Below are 17,251 nucleotides of genomic sequence, written 5' to 3'. Positions count from 1 at the left end.
AAAACAGTATCTTAAACTGTTAATTTAAATTGCTTTAATTAATAACAATTAATTTTTTAAAAATAATTTATTTAATTAAACTGTTAGTTTAAAGATGTCAGGAAGAAATAAAACCTGTTGTGGGGTAACTCTTCTGCCCTCAGCCAAGGATTCCGAAAAATCAGCCACCATGTTGCTACTATATTATGTGATCTGAGATTGTATTAGTGTCCTGGAAAATAATTCTCTGCCTACCACCAACTCCCTCAGCCTTCCTGGCTTCATTCAAGGATCATACCTTCCCTGGCCACTACCATCTGCCATGTATATGCAACAAGTAATTCTCTTATGGGCTTATACTTCACACCTGAAAAGTTCAAGTATTTATCACAAGATTCAACTTCTGGAGTTTCAAGTGTACACATGACTATTTAAATACTCCTGCTGTGTACAGCTTCACTTGGTGCTGGTCATCTGGGCAAGCTTTTGAAACTTTTATTCGCAGGTTATAGATACCGAGTGGGTCACAACAGAGGGAGAGCAAAATCAGACTGAACACAGCACCATGCAGAGACCCAGTAGGTCAGGAGGAACCAGAAAACACCATGCCAGGCCAGTTAGCCCAGGATCAGCACTCTGTGAACACAGGTAGGCTACTTCTGCAGCCTCCTGCACAGGACAGCACCAGGCAGCCCAGTGGCAGCTTGTCCTGGGCTCCCATATTCATAGCATTAGCACTGCGCAGTGCAGATGTGCAGTGAGAGTCCTCATAGAAATTGGCTTGCAACAGCGCAGCCTGCTACGCTATGGCCCCAGGTTGGCCCAGGTCCACTGGCACATTGCATAGACATACATGTAGGCTGATAATGCCAAAATGCTCCTCATCATTAGTGAAGCAAGAAGATATAGAAAAAAACATTATATAGCAAGAAACATATGTGAATTTTGAGTGTCTACTGAAATGGATAATGCAATAATGAATTTGTCTCCTTCCCATTGAAAATGTCAGCTCAATGCACTGACTGAGGCAAGGAATCATGCCTCACGCCAACCAGCTCAGTACGCAATCATGATGTTGAAGACTAACATGAGACACAAACACAGGGGCTAGAGTTAAAACTACACGTGCTATTTTGAATGTAAACACTTTGCAGTAATGGCTCAGTGTCTCCTGCCACCTTTAAGCTATGTCCCCATTTTCAGGTTGTGCTGTACAATCAAGGCAGACCTGCAGATCGAAGGAGCTGATGCAGATAACCCAATGTTAATGGTGTGCTCAGTCTGTCTTACTTCAAACTAGCTCTGCTCCACACATTACTGGTGAGCTCCAAAGACTGGTAATGTTTATGCTGCAGGCCACCTCTTGCAGGAGTATCCCCTAGCCATGTGCACAACTCATTTGGAAGAAGGTGCTGCTCAGCACTTGTAAAGATGCCCAAATATGGTTTATTAATAGGACTAATTCCTTAAAATACACTCCCAGAATAGAAACTGAACTGCAATAATTGATAAGGTCAATTACATGGCTACAGGATGGGTTTTAAGACCTGGAAGTAGTAGGTATTATCCCTTACAGGTAATTCTTTGCATTAAAGCATGTTTTCCTTTGAACTTTTTCCTTTCACAATTTTTTTTTTTTTTTTTTAAAGCCTTAAGTTAAATCAGACAACTTTATTTCAAAATGAAATATATGTCCCATGGCTTCTGACATTTGTATTTTAAAAGTAATCCACCTAAGATGAGGTTCAATTTGTCTTCTCTTAGTGGTTACTATCTGGGATTATTATACCATGAACCAATTGTTATTTATGTTACCAGTGGATACAAGGATTTTGTTAGTGGAATTCAGCTTCCAGATTCATTTCATAATCCCTATGCCTATTACTTAGAGAAGAAAAAAGCACAAATCAAGATGACATTTAAAAAAAGGAGCCTAGACTGGTCTTGTAGGAACATCTAAATCCTTTCCCTTATTAAATACCTTATCTCAACAGCAGTGCACCAGCCATTTAGGAAAATTAAAGAGGGAGATAGCAAAAAGAGACAGCAGATGATAAAGTGCAGTAGTTTCTAGTCACGTAGATAATGAAGGGACTCAGCACATGGCCTTTTCAGTTTATCCCTGCTTCAGCTTATCCTTCATCTGCTTAAATTCAAATGGATCAGTCATTATTAAAATGATTTTGAAATGAGCTACTCCAGTTTCATGTGACTTTTTCTTGTATATCCTATAAAACTTGGTAAATTTGGGGGAAGACAGGTGCTGCACTTTTGTGCCATTTTAACTCAGTTTGGGATTTGATAGCCAACACTTAAATTTATTTTCACTCACTAATACACAGCCATTTGTGGACCTTCTATACCTTCCAGTGATTTTTCACCTATAAATACATGGGCTCCCTTGCTGCGTATTTTGTGCAAGATGCTGAGGGCTTAGAGTTCTGAAAGATACTGGACACTGAAAGCTTATTCTAAACAGGATTTTTTTTTTCTTTATTATTAGATATTCTTCTTTCATGCTTAGGACATCTAACTTGCTATTTCTAAGAAGCATTGTGTAAGTAAGAGTAGGTGTGAAGCAATGATTGGACACTCCAGCACTTCAAAACTACTTCAGATAAGGTCTCTCCTTCATACATTTCTTATATGAACACCAATCAGTCTTAAATAAGCATCTAAGTACTTCATTAAGCAATTGAGCCATGTTCATCATGTTTTTCTCCTTAGGTGTAAAAGCAAACATTACGGACAACTGTTTTGACTGATCCTTGTTGATGTTAAGTGTACATGGTTTCTCTACTTACAACAGAGAAGATAACTTATGGAAATGCACATTCTATTTGGATCAGAAGGTCATGATAGTAGAGGGCATCAGGAAAGGATACCTCTGCTCCTTTTTGAAGGATGTATTACTGAAAACATTAAACAGTATTTAGTCTCTTTAAATGTTCAAATAGTAACCATAACATGCTAAATAGCATTTACAAAATGACTTCACATTTACCTGATTGTTTTATAATTTTTATCCTTCATAAAACGTTTCACTAGCCAAGTCTCCCTTTATCATACACCTCCTTTTCCCCCTTTCCCCTCACCCAACTTTAAATCTTGCAACAGAGACCACTTAAGAGATTTCTGACAGTCCCAAACACTTGAGAAAAATAGTTATGGTTCTTACCTTATCCTCTGACAACACCGCACTGTTTGCACGTCTCCTTTGTGCCTTCTGGACTAATATTCACATCCAGCATGAACATGCCATATTGCAGCAGCTGGCTGCTCCCAGCTCCTGTCAGAAGATGGCTTCTGACTTCATTGGCCTTTGGCTGTCATTAGTTCCCTAATGAGCAACACAGCTCCTACCATTAACTGTTTTACAGTGTGCTTCACTGCTGTGTGGTTTCCTTGGCACCATCCCACTCTGTGCCCTGCTACCACAGTCTACAAGGTATTTCCTCCCCTGGTGAAAGAACTGGGGAATTGCAAGAATCAAGCTTCTTGAACCTATGTCTTGAAACTCCCATGACTGAAGTCAATGCCAAACTGCTCTGCGTCACTAATTTTTAAAGTGAATCCCTTACAGTAAAACAAAACAAAACAACACAACACAACAACATAGACACGCTGCCGAATGCACATATAGTTAAGGACACTTAGACTCTGAAAATCCTTGACTTCGGTTTTTAAGTACAAATGAACTAACACATCTCTGCCATGTAGATTGTAAAAATATTTGCAAAAGTTAACTTTCTAGCTGAGTTAAGTGCAGTTTTACCTTTCATCAGCCAGACCTCCTCTTTGTTATTCTTTGCACCAAGATGAAATGGATAGCTTAAACATCAAAACAACACAGCCTTACGCTCTGCTTACATGCCTCTAACAATACTTCTTCCCACCTGCAGGTCACCAGTTCAGAGGTGAACAGGTCAATTCTGTCAGTTCTTCAAATCTAAGACTGGGAATCCATAGTGCTTAAAGGTTTTTAGATCAGCTTCTTTGAGTCAAAGTTCCTCAGCACAGGTGCATGCCTCTATTGTCACTAATTGCTATAAAGACTGACAATTTTTTTCCTGTGAGTGACAATCTTTTAAAGACAGCTTGTGAACTTTTCTGCTACCTTCCTGCAAGTATATAGTGCGGATTAAACAGTGTCAACAGTGCTCCAACAAATCTGTAACAATAGGTCTGGGTGATGGAAAGAAAAAAGCGAAGTTACTGTGAATAATCACTGCCTGAAGCACTGAGTAATAAAGGTGAAATTTCAGGAATTCAGTTTGTGGAGGCAAAAAGGACGAAGGAGATTTTTCTATTGCAAATTAGAAATGTCTGCACTTCAGAGAATTTTCAATTTTTTATGTTTTTTTTTTTTTTTTTTTTTTTTTAAACATATTCACAGGCTAAACAAATTTCTTATAAAGTGCTTGATTAAAAAATGAAGGAGTTATCTTAATGAAGATTATAAAGATTCAGAGCTATAGCTCTTCTGTCATAGGCTGAGACTGAGCATTTTTGGCTCACCCTTGTGCAGTACGCAGCTGCACTGCCCGAGAAGGAGTCCTGGGAAAGACTTGACTGTGATACACCTTCCTCATTTCCAGGAAAAGAGGGACAAAGCAGCCAGGTACTGATGCAACGGGCCAGTGATAATGCCATGCTTCATCACAAGGACATTAAACTGGGATTGCCCAAGAGTGGCTGTTAGAAAATTACTTATATGAAAAGGACAGTACTTTGCTCTGTATTCATACTATTTTTCTCTCTGATTAAATTGTGAGTACAGTAAATACATTTTAACTCCATGAAGAGTTAAGAATCAGTATTTATACTTCTGTCTGTCAGTTGAATTAACCTTAATCACCAGCCAAAAAGCATTACCTCCAGATTTCCCAGTGACTTGTCTGGACCTGACAGATTTTGAGACATATTTAGTAACATCAACACCTTACTCCTCCCTGCACTCCCTTCTATCTTTTCCATTCGCTGCACTAGGAAGCTTCATGCCTTCAACATAGCACAAATGACTTCATATGCATCATTTAAGGTGAATGAAAATGTATTACATTACATTCCACACAACATGCTTAACAGATAAAATGATATCGAAATTGAGTTTCACCTTTTGAACTGTATTTCAGATTTCATAAGTGCAGGACAGATTCTGCCACCTTTCAGTTATATATTTCTTTAGGATGTTCCAAGTAATTTGAAAGTATTCCCTCAGGAGTAAGGTATTTATAAATATAAGTCATTATTTATGTAATAGCTGTGCCTTCGATACCAAATCATGAGGGAGCTTTGCCACAAGTCTAGACATAAATCAGTGGGATCCAGCTATGATATACTTTAAACAGTTCTCTCCAGTAGCTTTTGAAGTCACCTCACACAGCAGGTTGAACTCTGGCAACTATATGGATGTTGGCTTACATCAGCGGAGGATGTGATCCCATCTCTGAATTGGTTGTATTAATGCTATTCTTCCTCCAACACTTTCAAGACTATTTTGAGATGCTATCGGCTCACTTAAATGCTGCAATTAACTCCTTCAGTCATGTGCTGACATAATCTACACTTCCTCTTTACATCTTTTTGTGCCATTAGGACTGGCTTTTCCATTGCATGTTATGAGTTTCACTTGCTTAGTCCTCAACCTTCATGCATAACAGATGCAACATTTACTCTGATACACATCTAAAGTAGCTCCAGTAATGAAGCATGGTACTATTATTCTATACCCAAAGGATCTCTTCACATTATGAGTAGGAACCCATTATAGTTTCAGGCAAAATCTATTTAATATTTGAATAAAATATTTTGTCCACTGCTTCACAGAACACCTGAGTGTCTTTAATTGAGGTTCTGAGCAACTGATAAAACCTTCAGTGCCATGTATCACGACAGTACTGGAATCCTTGCTAGATCAAGCATGCTCTTACCCTAAAGGTTGGAGAGAGGTTAAAAATACACCTGCTTTTCAACAGCAATACCATTAAAACTCTCCTCTCTTCATTGCACTAGGATGTTATCTCCTCTGTCTTCCCTTGATTCACTGTCAGGAATTTGGTGGTGTATTATTTGTGTTTTCCAAAAATCTAATATTAGACTACAAATCAGTAGGAAATTTTACAATAGGTGTTTTATTCAATATTAAAAAGAAAACAAAACAGTTGATCCAAACCAGCATGAAACATTAAGGAACATTTATCTAGAGAAGAAAGAAGGACTAGAGAGAGAGAACAGCAAGGAGCATTTAGCTCCTTACTTGACAGGGACCTGCTAGAGACCACTGGTTCTGACTTGTCCTTTGGGAGACTGAGGTTCAAGTCCAGTCACCAGCAGTGTTTTAAAGTTCCAGTTGCAAATTGGAACAACACAAAAAGAGTGAAAAAAATCCTGAAGTAACCTAAGATCCTGCTAACATCATTTACTTCAGAAGTAGAGAAAAGAGGCTGCATTTCCACCACAGTTTAAGTCAGTGGAAGTTAGCACTGCTGGGGTCCCTCTGCATAAGGCAAGACTGAAGTGTCTGTGATGGCACCTTAGCTACAAAAAGTTAATACCAGTAAACCTACTGACCCTAACAAGACCTTACTCCTGACTTAGTTCATCACTTCATTAAAAGTGACTTTTCTTATTAATACTATTACAAGACAAACTCTTCATCAAAAACATCTTTCACAGTTCAGTTTCATGCACCTGTGCCTTAAAATAAAAGACAGTTCTTTTATCAAAGACTATCTCAGAGATTTAACACTTCAATATGCCCATATCTGAAGCAAAGCAAAGGTCTCTTGTGCTAATATTAGAGTCCTGAATATCTAGGTTATGATATGTAACTGTGTTTATTATGTCTTGAGCTTTTATACCATATCAGGAAAGAAATTACAAGTAACTGTTTGCAATCAGCCGAAATATTTTATTTTTTTTTTTTCAAATTTGAAAAAGGAAAGAAATTATTCCAAAAGAATTGTTCCTAAGGTTGACTCCATGATGTTCAAATCATAGTTAACATTTCTAATACATATACAGTAAAAAAGTGAAATACCTTTCCAATGACAAAGCTCACTTAATTCTCTCATTTCTTCCTTACATATCGTGATCAGATGACAGCTCTGGTATACAAAAATTCTGAGTGACTAAAATACTAATTCTTAATAACATAAGAATTCAGCTACCAGTTAAAGATTAAAAATAAATAAATTTTAATAAATAAATAAATTTTAATAAATAAATAATAAATAAAATTTATTGCAAAGTCAAAGTAAGTATTACAGAAAAGAAATGCAACCAGGTGAATCCCAGTCATTCAAACTATGCCACAGAAGAGCACATCCTACATCTTGAAGTGACTCTGCCCAACACAGCCATACTTTTTAGGAAATGTGAAATCATTAATTGCCTTATCTGATGTACTAGAGTACTGCTAATGACCTATCAATTATCACAAGGCTTATATTTTGGTTTCTTATTAACCAAAGATGTTCTGGAGCAAACTATCCAAGGAATTGCTTAACACAAGGAGACCAGACTACTGCACAAAAAAACACGAACACCAACACCACAGCACCAACATTGCAGAAAAGAAGATCAAAGTGAACATTTTCTAGTCATATTAACACCACTTTTAATATATAAATGTATATATTATATATATATATATAATATAAATATATTATATATCTCCATGCTTCTCTCACTTTGGAGAAAACATTTTACCAAAAAGTATTAATCTCTAGTGCAAAGATGATGAGGATTACAATAGAAACCTTAAAAACAAACAGTAAAGAGCCAAGTCCTTTCCCCATTTTAGCATTTTCATAGGAGGAAAGAGATAGTCCTTGTTGCAAAAGTGAAATCAGATCAGTACCTAGCCTGTCTAATTACCTTGGGTGAGGACTGCCAAGAGAGTTGGTAACCAGGCCAAGTTACATGAGGTAATATTTTATCCAATAGATAACAAATCCAGCATAATCCAGGCTAACAGTACATATTGATAAGATTAGTTTCTAATACAAATTTTGCTAACACATAAGCATGTATCTGGATGTTTATGTAGAAAAAAAGAGGGGAATAATTATCACTACTGGTGCAGATGTATTTTGTTTCTGCATTTCAATGAATATTTATATTGAGTATTATGGTATTTTGCTTGCTGTATTTGTAGAACTGCACACATGGGAAGTTGGCCAGTCTACCTGCAGAATTTGTCTGCCTGATGTGTTAGAACAGGCATTTAAAACTCCTTTTGAAGAACAGTTTTAGGATTGTGCTGCTTCTCCCATGCTGATAAAATCATTACTCATTTTTTAAAGTACCTGCTGGTACTGTTCTATGGGATGCTTCAAAGATTAATGACTATCATCATTTGTCATTTAGATGAAAAACAACCAATATATTCTTATGTACAAATTCTGTAGAGTTTAATACCTGGTCCTCTAGATTTGTTTTCTGTTGGTACCTTTTTTTTTTTTTTTTTTTTAAACTAAGTAGTGATTTTAAAATTTGCCTACTGCAGTTCAAAATACAAGTTTTTCAGCTGTTAGGTAAACAAAACTTTTTTGAGGAAGAGTAAAGTAACACAGAGATAAGAAATAACTTGAGAAGGAAACTGCGATGTTAAACTCTGTATACACTGTGCCAAACCACCAGTGACTTGGACACCAAGAAAAGTATATGCCCTCTCAGGAAAGAGATCTGGGCTTTAGAGCACAGGACTGTCAATTGAAACATCTGAAATCCCGTGCCTTAGTCTACCTATAAGGCAGTCAGTATGAAATTTAGGTCTGTATCAACAGTGATTTTACCTCTTCATGCTGCTTTTTGGACTCTAGGTTAGTGGGTGCACAGGCAGGATTAACGATATAGTAGTAAGGTCTTATTAGACTCTTAAAAGTTAATCTTCTAACAAATTATTCCCTTACTCAGTGTTCTATTGAGCACATACTTAGATATCTTGCTTGTTTAGAGCTTCTGTGATCAGAAAGGGCTTCAAGAAACTCAGAAAGTCCTCTACCTGATCTGGGTGGTCCTTATCAACTCCCATTTCTCATAAGTTCCTTCTCTTTGCCTAAGAAAAATGAGAGCTCCATCCTCTGAAATTCCAGACCACAGTTGGAATTGGGACCACAGTTGTAATCTTTCAGATCACAGTTGATAGCTACATAAAAATTCAGAAAACCTCTCTAAAAGCTCTTCTCACACCATTGCAAGCTGCTAATCATGTGACATTTAATCTAAACCAAAGACAAACTGCTAGCTATGAATATTTTTCCTAGCCAGTGCTCTAAATGTAATAATGGTTTTCAGAATGTGTGGGTCTGGCTCACTTCAAGCGGTTTTGCTCCTTCCTTGACTCCAGCTGCAAACTACTAAACACATACTTTTTTAGGTCATTATGGCCTAATGTCTGTGGCATTACATTATTTCAGTGACATATCTTTGAACATACCGTAATTCCAAAAACTGCAGGTCATCTTTTAGCTAACTGGAGAGCAGGATTTTATATTAACTCCATCCTTTGCCTCCTTCTCCTTTTTAAAAAGGAAAACAAAAATTGCACTGAAACTTCCTTTCCCGTTATTCCCTTCTTGGTAATGAGTCTTATGAACTTGCCCTATTAGGGAAAATCATTGCTAGTGGCAAAAAGTGCACCACCACTGAGAACATCTTCCATCCTGATAAATCCTGGCACAGAACCGAAGACAGAGGATAGCTAAAGCACAACATTCATAATCAGAGATTCTTAGAAAAGGAGACCTTGCCAAGGATGACTTCTACTCCTTCCCTTAAAAAACAAACAAAAAACACACACACGCACCCAGGCCAATAAAAGATGACAGCTGTCTTCAGAACAATACTTTTTATGGTCCTTTTCAAACAGAAAAGATAATGTAATTCCGTCTTTAATTTGCCCAGGTTAATCCATGACGCAAGGAGTTAGAAATGTATTTACCTGCTTATATTCTCCTTTTGCTTAGCTATTAAGTAAAATTAATTCAGTGGTTTCTGTTTAAGAAAGAAATGCTCAGAAGAGCAAAACTTCTATAGGTCAGGTTTGAACTACTGCGACAGAGTTCCATGGCAACTTTCTGAAATGTCAGACATATTCTAGCTCTTTAAATGACAAATTCAGTAAAAGCACACAGTCAATGTTATCCATAATCTATGAGTCAAGGTATGTCAGTTGCCCCAGTTGGTCAGTTTTATCTCAGTCAAAGTAGTTCAAACATCTCATCAACATAATGTGTGTGAGGTAACATCTCCTATGAGATATCTATGGTGTCTCCAGAGTGGGAAAATGTTGGTATTTTGCATGAAAACAGGACTTAAGCTACGTGGCATGTCACTGACAGCAAAATAAAGCACGATTTGGACAATTCCAGTGCAGTATGTAGAAGTAAAGACTCTCCCTATTTCAGAGTCTTCCTTGGAAAAAGCAGTTAGGAGCAGCAAAGCACAAATGGATTTACTTCCAGCAGGAAAAAACAAACAAACAAAAAAACCCACACACAACAAGCATAGCATGGAAATTTGTCAGTATATCAGTTTCACACCCCCGGGTTTCACCATGGCTATGGTGGCTATAAAGCCACCAATAAAGCAGACCCTGAACTGGACAGGATTGGGAAACTCCAGAAAATTCCACATTTCATTCCCTGCTTCTTTCTTCCATGCCCCCCCCACCCCCCCCAAACACCTGAAAGAGGAGAAACAGTGGAGAAAGGCACTTGTAAAGATTTTCACATACTACTCCAAAAAGGAAATGTCAGTGTTGCCACCAAAGCTCAAAGACCCAGAGGAACCTCAGGGCACAGGAGGGCCAAGCCTGCTCAGGGAAACATAGGGCAATGGCTTGGAGGTGGGTAATGCTCTCAGCCAGCCCTCCTGCATGAAGGCAGGAAGACTGATGCTGAACTATCATCTTTACATAAGCACTTCAGAAAACAGAGTTTTTTGTTGCTTTTTTTTTTTTTTTTTTTTTTTTTTTTTTAAGGGCACTTGCATGTTCAAACCAACCTCTGTCCCTGCCTGTGAGTTTCTCCTTTTTGCCAATCAGCCTGGCTGCTCTGGCACTTCTGGCTCTCTGGCACTGAAAAAGCCTAGCAGGACTGCTCATTTCTCAAGAAAACCTTGCTGCAGACTGAAGAGCTTCAGCTAAGCATGCACATTTTGGATGTGTATCCAAACCAAACCCAAACATCTTGAGATTCTTCCTTTACTAACTCCAAACACATTTGATATGCTTAAACACACATTGTATTCTGTCAGAAACCAAATGACTATTTGCTGTTCCAAATAATCAGATATATCTTGCTGGATGATTAGCAGTAATATTGTTCACCCAAAGCAATCAAACTTTCATTTACATATTTAAGATCCTGGATCCACAGCCCTTCAAGTCTGTGGGACTACTTCCAATCACTTTGACAGACCTTGGATGTAGCTCTGAGCGATTTTTTTTCCCCTGGATATATTCATCCACTGAAGACTGAGCTCAGTACTGATTTTTTCACACTGCAGCTAGAAGAATGAATATACTTAAAGCTTCTTGTAAGGCCGGATATCACTAGGTAAATTGAATACAGAGGCTTGTTTTCCTTACATTTGGTTTTGATGTTCTGTTCACTGAGCCTACGACTGCAAAGGTTATAGATGATGCAATTTATTTTCCTTCTGCTTTTTACCAGTAGAATACTGCTCCTCTTCCTAGATTAAACACAGGCTTTATTGCACATTTATCTCAAAATGCATTGCTTTGAAAGGTCCAGAATCTAACAGCATGTTTCACATTTGCTAGTAGTCTCTCATTTTTATCCTCATCTTGTAGGGAGTCTGCTTCCAAACCAGTTTTGTCCTCCTAATGTGAACTGTAGGTTTGCCCCAATTTTAACAGAAATAACGCCATCCTTGAAGTCTTTGGAAGCCTCCTGTTCCTACAGCAAGCACAGTACACATTTATATTATCACCGTTCTATTACGAATATGAAATTAAAGAAATGGCTACTATGTAAGGGAATAATAAGCTTTTTGTTTTACCCTGTGTACTTTGATTTTACTTTGTTCCTAACCAAACTAAGCTTTGCTCACTGCTATTTCCCCATGTCTATTTTCTAACTACCTACATGCATATAACTGCTTGACTTCTACTGAGCACTGAGAACTGCTGAATTAACTGCAAAATACAATCCACATTATTACATGCCAGGCTTGGCTACTTATGTATTATCTTAAAAATGCAATGACATTTCTCAGTAAGTACACCAGACAACGCACAGCCGTATGCAATGTGCACATCATCATACCACACTGTGCTTTTTGTTCTGTCTTGTTTTCTATAAATACAAAACTGAAATCAAACCCATGCAAAAAAAAAAAAACAAAACAAAACAAAACACAACAAAACAAACAAACAAAAAACCACAAAACTGTAATTAATAGTTTGCATACAGGTTTTGTAAAATGGACTTTTCTCTTTTTACTTTAACAAACAGCTTTTATTTAAAGAGACTATCATTCCTCCTTTTGTTTTCCCAGGAAAATTGTGATCTAGCCAGTAACAGGTAAGCTTATGTAATCATTACAATGAAATGCAGAATCTGCCTTGCAGAACCTAATTCACACCGCTTTACAGTTATATTTATATTTACCTCAGTTAGTTTTTAAGATCGAAAATAGATCTACTGATTCATAGGTGTCATGTTAAGAGTATTTTATGGTATTTCTCTAACACTAGCCAATTATATGAACTAATTGAGAGCAAACCATTCCTAAGCTGCTCTTGTGTTATCCAGCCTTTCAATTGATTCCAGAGGTCTGCTCTGGGTATGTGTCTGTATGGTACAGCCTTAACCTATAGGTTTTAATCAAATTATCTTCCTTTTTAATTGGTCACAATTACATACCTCAGAACAGATTATGTGTAAAATTGTAACTTGTATATTCAGCACATATCCATTAAATTTTCACATTTCTTATAAAGGAAATAAACTTCACAACTTACCTTGGGTTATTGTAAGTTAAGTTTCAAATCATCAAGCTCATAAGCAGCTGTGACACTTTTGTTGTGTACAAGGTATAGAATAGTCATAGTTATTCAAGGAAAAAACTAAGACTGCCAGACAGTGCTCTTCATTGAATTACTCTTCCTACTTCACAAAAGCAGCAATGAAAACAGTTACTGTTGTATTTTTTTTTTCCTCCCCTTGACTTGCTGACTATATTACTCCAAAATATGACAATTATCACTACCAAGACTGCATGCTTTGACTATTTCACATCTTCCACAAAGCAAAACTTGTTTACAGATTCACTATATTGATGTAATAAAGAAAGGAACACCCAGATGTTCAAGCCTCAAAGTGGTCAGGGCTGAGATTATTTTTTTCAGAAGTACTTGACACACAGCTCCTCCATCTTGACACCTGGTAAGCACTTCTAGTCAATGATTTTGACTAGTCACCCAATCAGAACTTTCTGATTCAGTTCAGTCCTACACGCGATCAAAATCTGAAAATCCTTTAGGTTCAGAGGAAGTGAAAATGCAGAGTATAGATTTCATTCTCTTCCTGAAGAAAACTGGAAAGGCTCTGCATCAAGCACTGTTAAGAAACACTTCAGTTTCTAGAAGTGCACAGAATAAAGACGAGATAACAAAACATTAAAATAACATGCAAATTTTTAGAACATTCAAAATTTAAACAGAAAACGTGAAATATAAATTTGTGCTTTTAATCTAAGAAGAAAAAAATGGAAACATGAACCTGGAGAGACTGTATAGGTGTGCTTTCAAAACTAGAGTTAAGGCTAATAATCATGATACTCTGGCGATATGCAATACATCAATCACTTCTATTCCCACTGAAGAAAGAAAATGAGCCAGTGTCTCAAAACTGTTTTCACAACCAAAGAAATAAATGAGTTCTGTTGGCTCCCTTAACAAGCCTTAAAATCATTTTGCACACTAAAGTTTGCAAAAAAATGAGATCTTTAAGGTGGTTTTTGTAAGCATGCACATAAGCACTAATAAGCGCACACAGATTCCAGTTTTACTTCCAATACCTTTGCAACACCTTTGTTTTTGTTTGTTTATGTTTTTATGCAATTCAATATAGAAAGGGAAATTACTAGCAATATATTTTCATGGGATCACTGTAATGTATAAATAGTATGAAATTAAGCTCAGTGAAGCTTCAGTAAGACTATCAGGTGGACATGATCATCTGCTTTCCAGCAGAGCTAATTAGGAAAGGATCTACTCATTACAGTTAGAGTAAAATATACCGGTTGTTCTCAGGGAGGAACTGAAGGAGGAAAGCTTGTGAGGGAAGCAAACGGGGCAGCCACCCTGCTTTCCCCAAGACCGCTGCCCTCGTGTGCTGACAAGGGACGAATTCCAGAGTAATCAAAACATGTTGTTGCTTTCTCTCCCCACTGCTCTCTTAGTAAATGTTATCCTAAAGTACCCCTTTCACAAACACGGTGGTAAATGGCCACCAGTTCATTGGAGTGACATTGGAAAGCTAAATACCAACTAACCTTCTTCAATTACATTTGCACTGTCTCCACACCAGTAAAATTGGTTTGACCTGATTTGCCTCAGCAAAACTTTCCTAGAAAAGTAACTCTCTGACTGCAAATGCTCTAACTAAATTTATACTCTAATCTTCGCTGAAGTTAAAGCATTCTGTTAAAGGCCTTCATACATTTTACTACTATATTTATAAATGTCTTGGAGTTTGTTTTTTTTTTTTTGGGGGGGGGGGGGGGGGGGAGGGGAGAGGAATCCAAGAGTACATAGATGTTACTAATGTCAAGGCTTATAAGAAGGACAGCAGAAAATTATTACAAGCTTAGGTGCATGTGCTCTGTGTATTTGTTACAGGTTTTGAAGCTTTACATGCACTTTGTATGACAAAGAGCATGAGATGTCTTCTGTCCTACACAATTCATCTCAATTAGGTAGAAGTAACAAGGTAGGAATGCATCTTATACAAAAATGAGCTAATGCATTTACCAAGCTGTAATAGATGTGTCTCAATGTTATTACAGACACCAGACTAACAAGATCGTACAGCCACTAACTGCATACATCGTACGAACATCCTTTCCCGTAAAGGAGAATACAGCATTTTAGAGCAAGGTTCTCAGACAAAATCCAAACTCTCCAGGCAGGGCAGTTCAATTACCCAAAGTATCTCACAGAGCAATGGAAGTGGTGCAGTGCATTCAGCGAGCACTCTCAAGATACTGCTTGATAAAAGAGGCTACTGCTTTTCAGAACAGCCCCAACCGAATCCCCAGAGCAGCCATTACCAAAGGAACATCCAGGTGTTGTTGAGCTTGAACAGGAGAAGGGGCTGAGAATGAGAGGAATTCTGCTTCCCTGCCCACCCCAGCTGCCACTGCCTTTTGTTTCTCTATTTTCTCTCAACTACAGCCACATCCCATTTCTGAACAAGTGACAGACAGCTCCCAAAACTTGACCACCTGGCCTTTATCATTAGGCATAACCATAAAGCCCCCAGGACCTGGGCCAGATGGAAAGTAAAATTCAGCAGCATTCACGAACAAAAGCACTTACACAGTAAAAACTTGTTGTTTCTTGGTGAAGTTTATCACTGTTTATTGACAGGTCAGCACTAAGAGTAAATCATCTCCTCTAGGAATTGGTGTCAGCACTTCTCTGGCCACTGCTAATTGTTACTCTATACTTATGTCACTTACAAGCATCAGCACAGTAAAGCACAGTTTGTAAATTATTTCGCCTCCATGCAGCAAACTTGCACCTGAGGTCAAAGAGCTTGCTCACAGCATTTTAGTAGTGCAAGAAACAAGCTGCTCACAAGTACCTCCAAGAACATTCAGATGACAATTACACTTATTTCATCATCAAATAAAAACATTTTTTTCCATGTTTTATCCATGAAAATTCCTAATGTAATAGGAAACAGATTCAGAACCACTAAAAAGTTCCATTTGAATTTTTATCACTTTTCATTTGCTGATCTCCCAGATTGCAAAATTTTCCTTTTTACCAAGTGCTACTATACCCTTTTGATTATATCATAAAAAAAAAATAATAAAATGTTTAAGTGCTATTTACAGACATGACGCACCAAGAAAATGCTTTGTTTAGCTGAAGGAGGACTTGCAAAGCAATTTCAAAAGCATCCAAAAGAACGATTTTTGTAAGCCCATAGCTAGCAGGAGATACTAGGGCTAGGACAGGAGCACCACAGTAGACATCAGCAACAACAGTAGAACCCTGGGAAGAGCACTTGGCACAAACAAAATACTTGATAAACCTGAAGCTCACATCCAGCCTCATTCATAAAATACAACAAAACTACAGAAGCTTAAAGGATTAGTTATTATTTGAAATTGTACTACTAAGGTTTAAGTCAACTTAGCACTCCTTACTGGTCTGAAGAGTAGCATGAAGTTTTGCTTCTCCATTTGGTATAGCAGCATGAGCAACGGTATTGGTATCAACTTGAAGCATGGGCATCTTTACTAGGAAGACTAAGGACCATTTGTAAAGTACTGTGAACTGATTTTCGTACTTGTTTGGCACTAGACTTCTGAAACTAATTTTTCAACATCCTCTTAGCAGTAATTGCCTTTTTAAAAATAGATATAATGACTTGATAACCTGTTATGTTTTTCCTGGGATTTCAACTGATATCTCTAAAGAAATAATCGAGTTTCCTATGCTACATAAGAAATAAACAGGTGAACTAAAAATAGGAGCTCTATTAAACATTTTTCGTAGATCTTAAAGCCACATAGAGTCTTGTAATACATTAAAGGCATAGATAAGAGTAAAAGAACTGTATACCTGGAAAGGAGTCTTGAACACCTTTTACTACCTTACAAAAACAGCAATAAAAAACACTCGTATTGTATATTAGAATTTCTTCAGTTCAACAAAGGAACAATATTCCATTACATAAACATGACTAACCACAAAAATTAAAACCTTTACTAAATTCACTGTAAGATAAGCTGACAATTAACCAAGCCTCTCTATGCTTCTGACCAACACAGGCAAGATGCTTACATCTGTCAGAGCCATGACCACGCTAACTGGCCTAAATTGCCCTCACCAGAATCACCTGGTGCCCACTCCCTTACCCTACCCACTCCTACACAAACCCTGCTTCAGCTCAGGCCATGGGTTTCAAGTCTTGTTCTGAGCTATGCTGTGGTTGTACCTAGTCTGGATTTATCTCTGTTCACTCCTACGTAGCCCTTGGATCTGTGCTGGATCCTGATC

The 17,251-nt window shown here is 37.5% G+C and overlaps 1 long non-coding RNA gene across 2 annotated transcripts in view; it reads right to left on the bottom strand.

Moving 5' to 3' along the window:
- The window catches only part of LOC311441544, a 48,795-nt gene extending 31,762 nt beyond the window's left edge, over window positions 1-17,033 (bottom strand). For both annotated transcript variants that reach the window (XR_014696026.1, XR_014696027.1), the window contains exon 1: window positions 16,814-17,033. This is a non-coding gene — a long non-coding RNA (uncharacterized lncRNA). The remainder of the gene's footprint in view (window positions 1-16,813) is intronic.
- Window positions 17,034-17,251: the final 218 nt, after the last annotated feature.

The sequence above is a fragment of the Aythya ferina genome (assembly GCF_964211825.1).
Source record: "Aythya ferina genome assembly, chromosome: 9".
NCBI lineage: Eukaryota > Metazoa > Chordata > Aves > Anseriformes > Anatidae > Aythya > Aythya ferina.
Note: the sequence above shows the minus strand (reverse complement) of the source record. Positions and strands in the feature narration are given on the sequence as shown.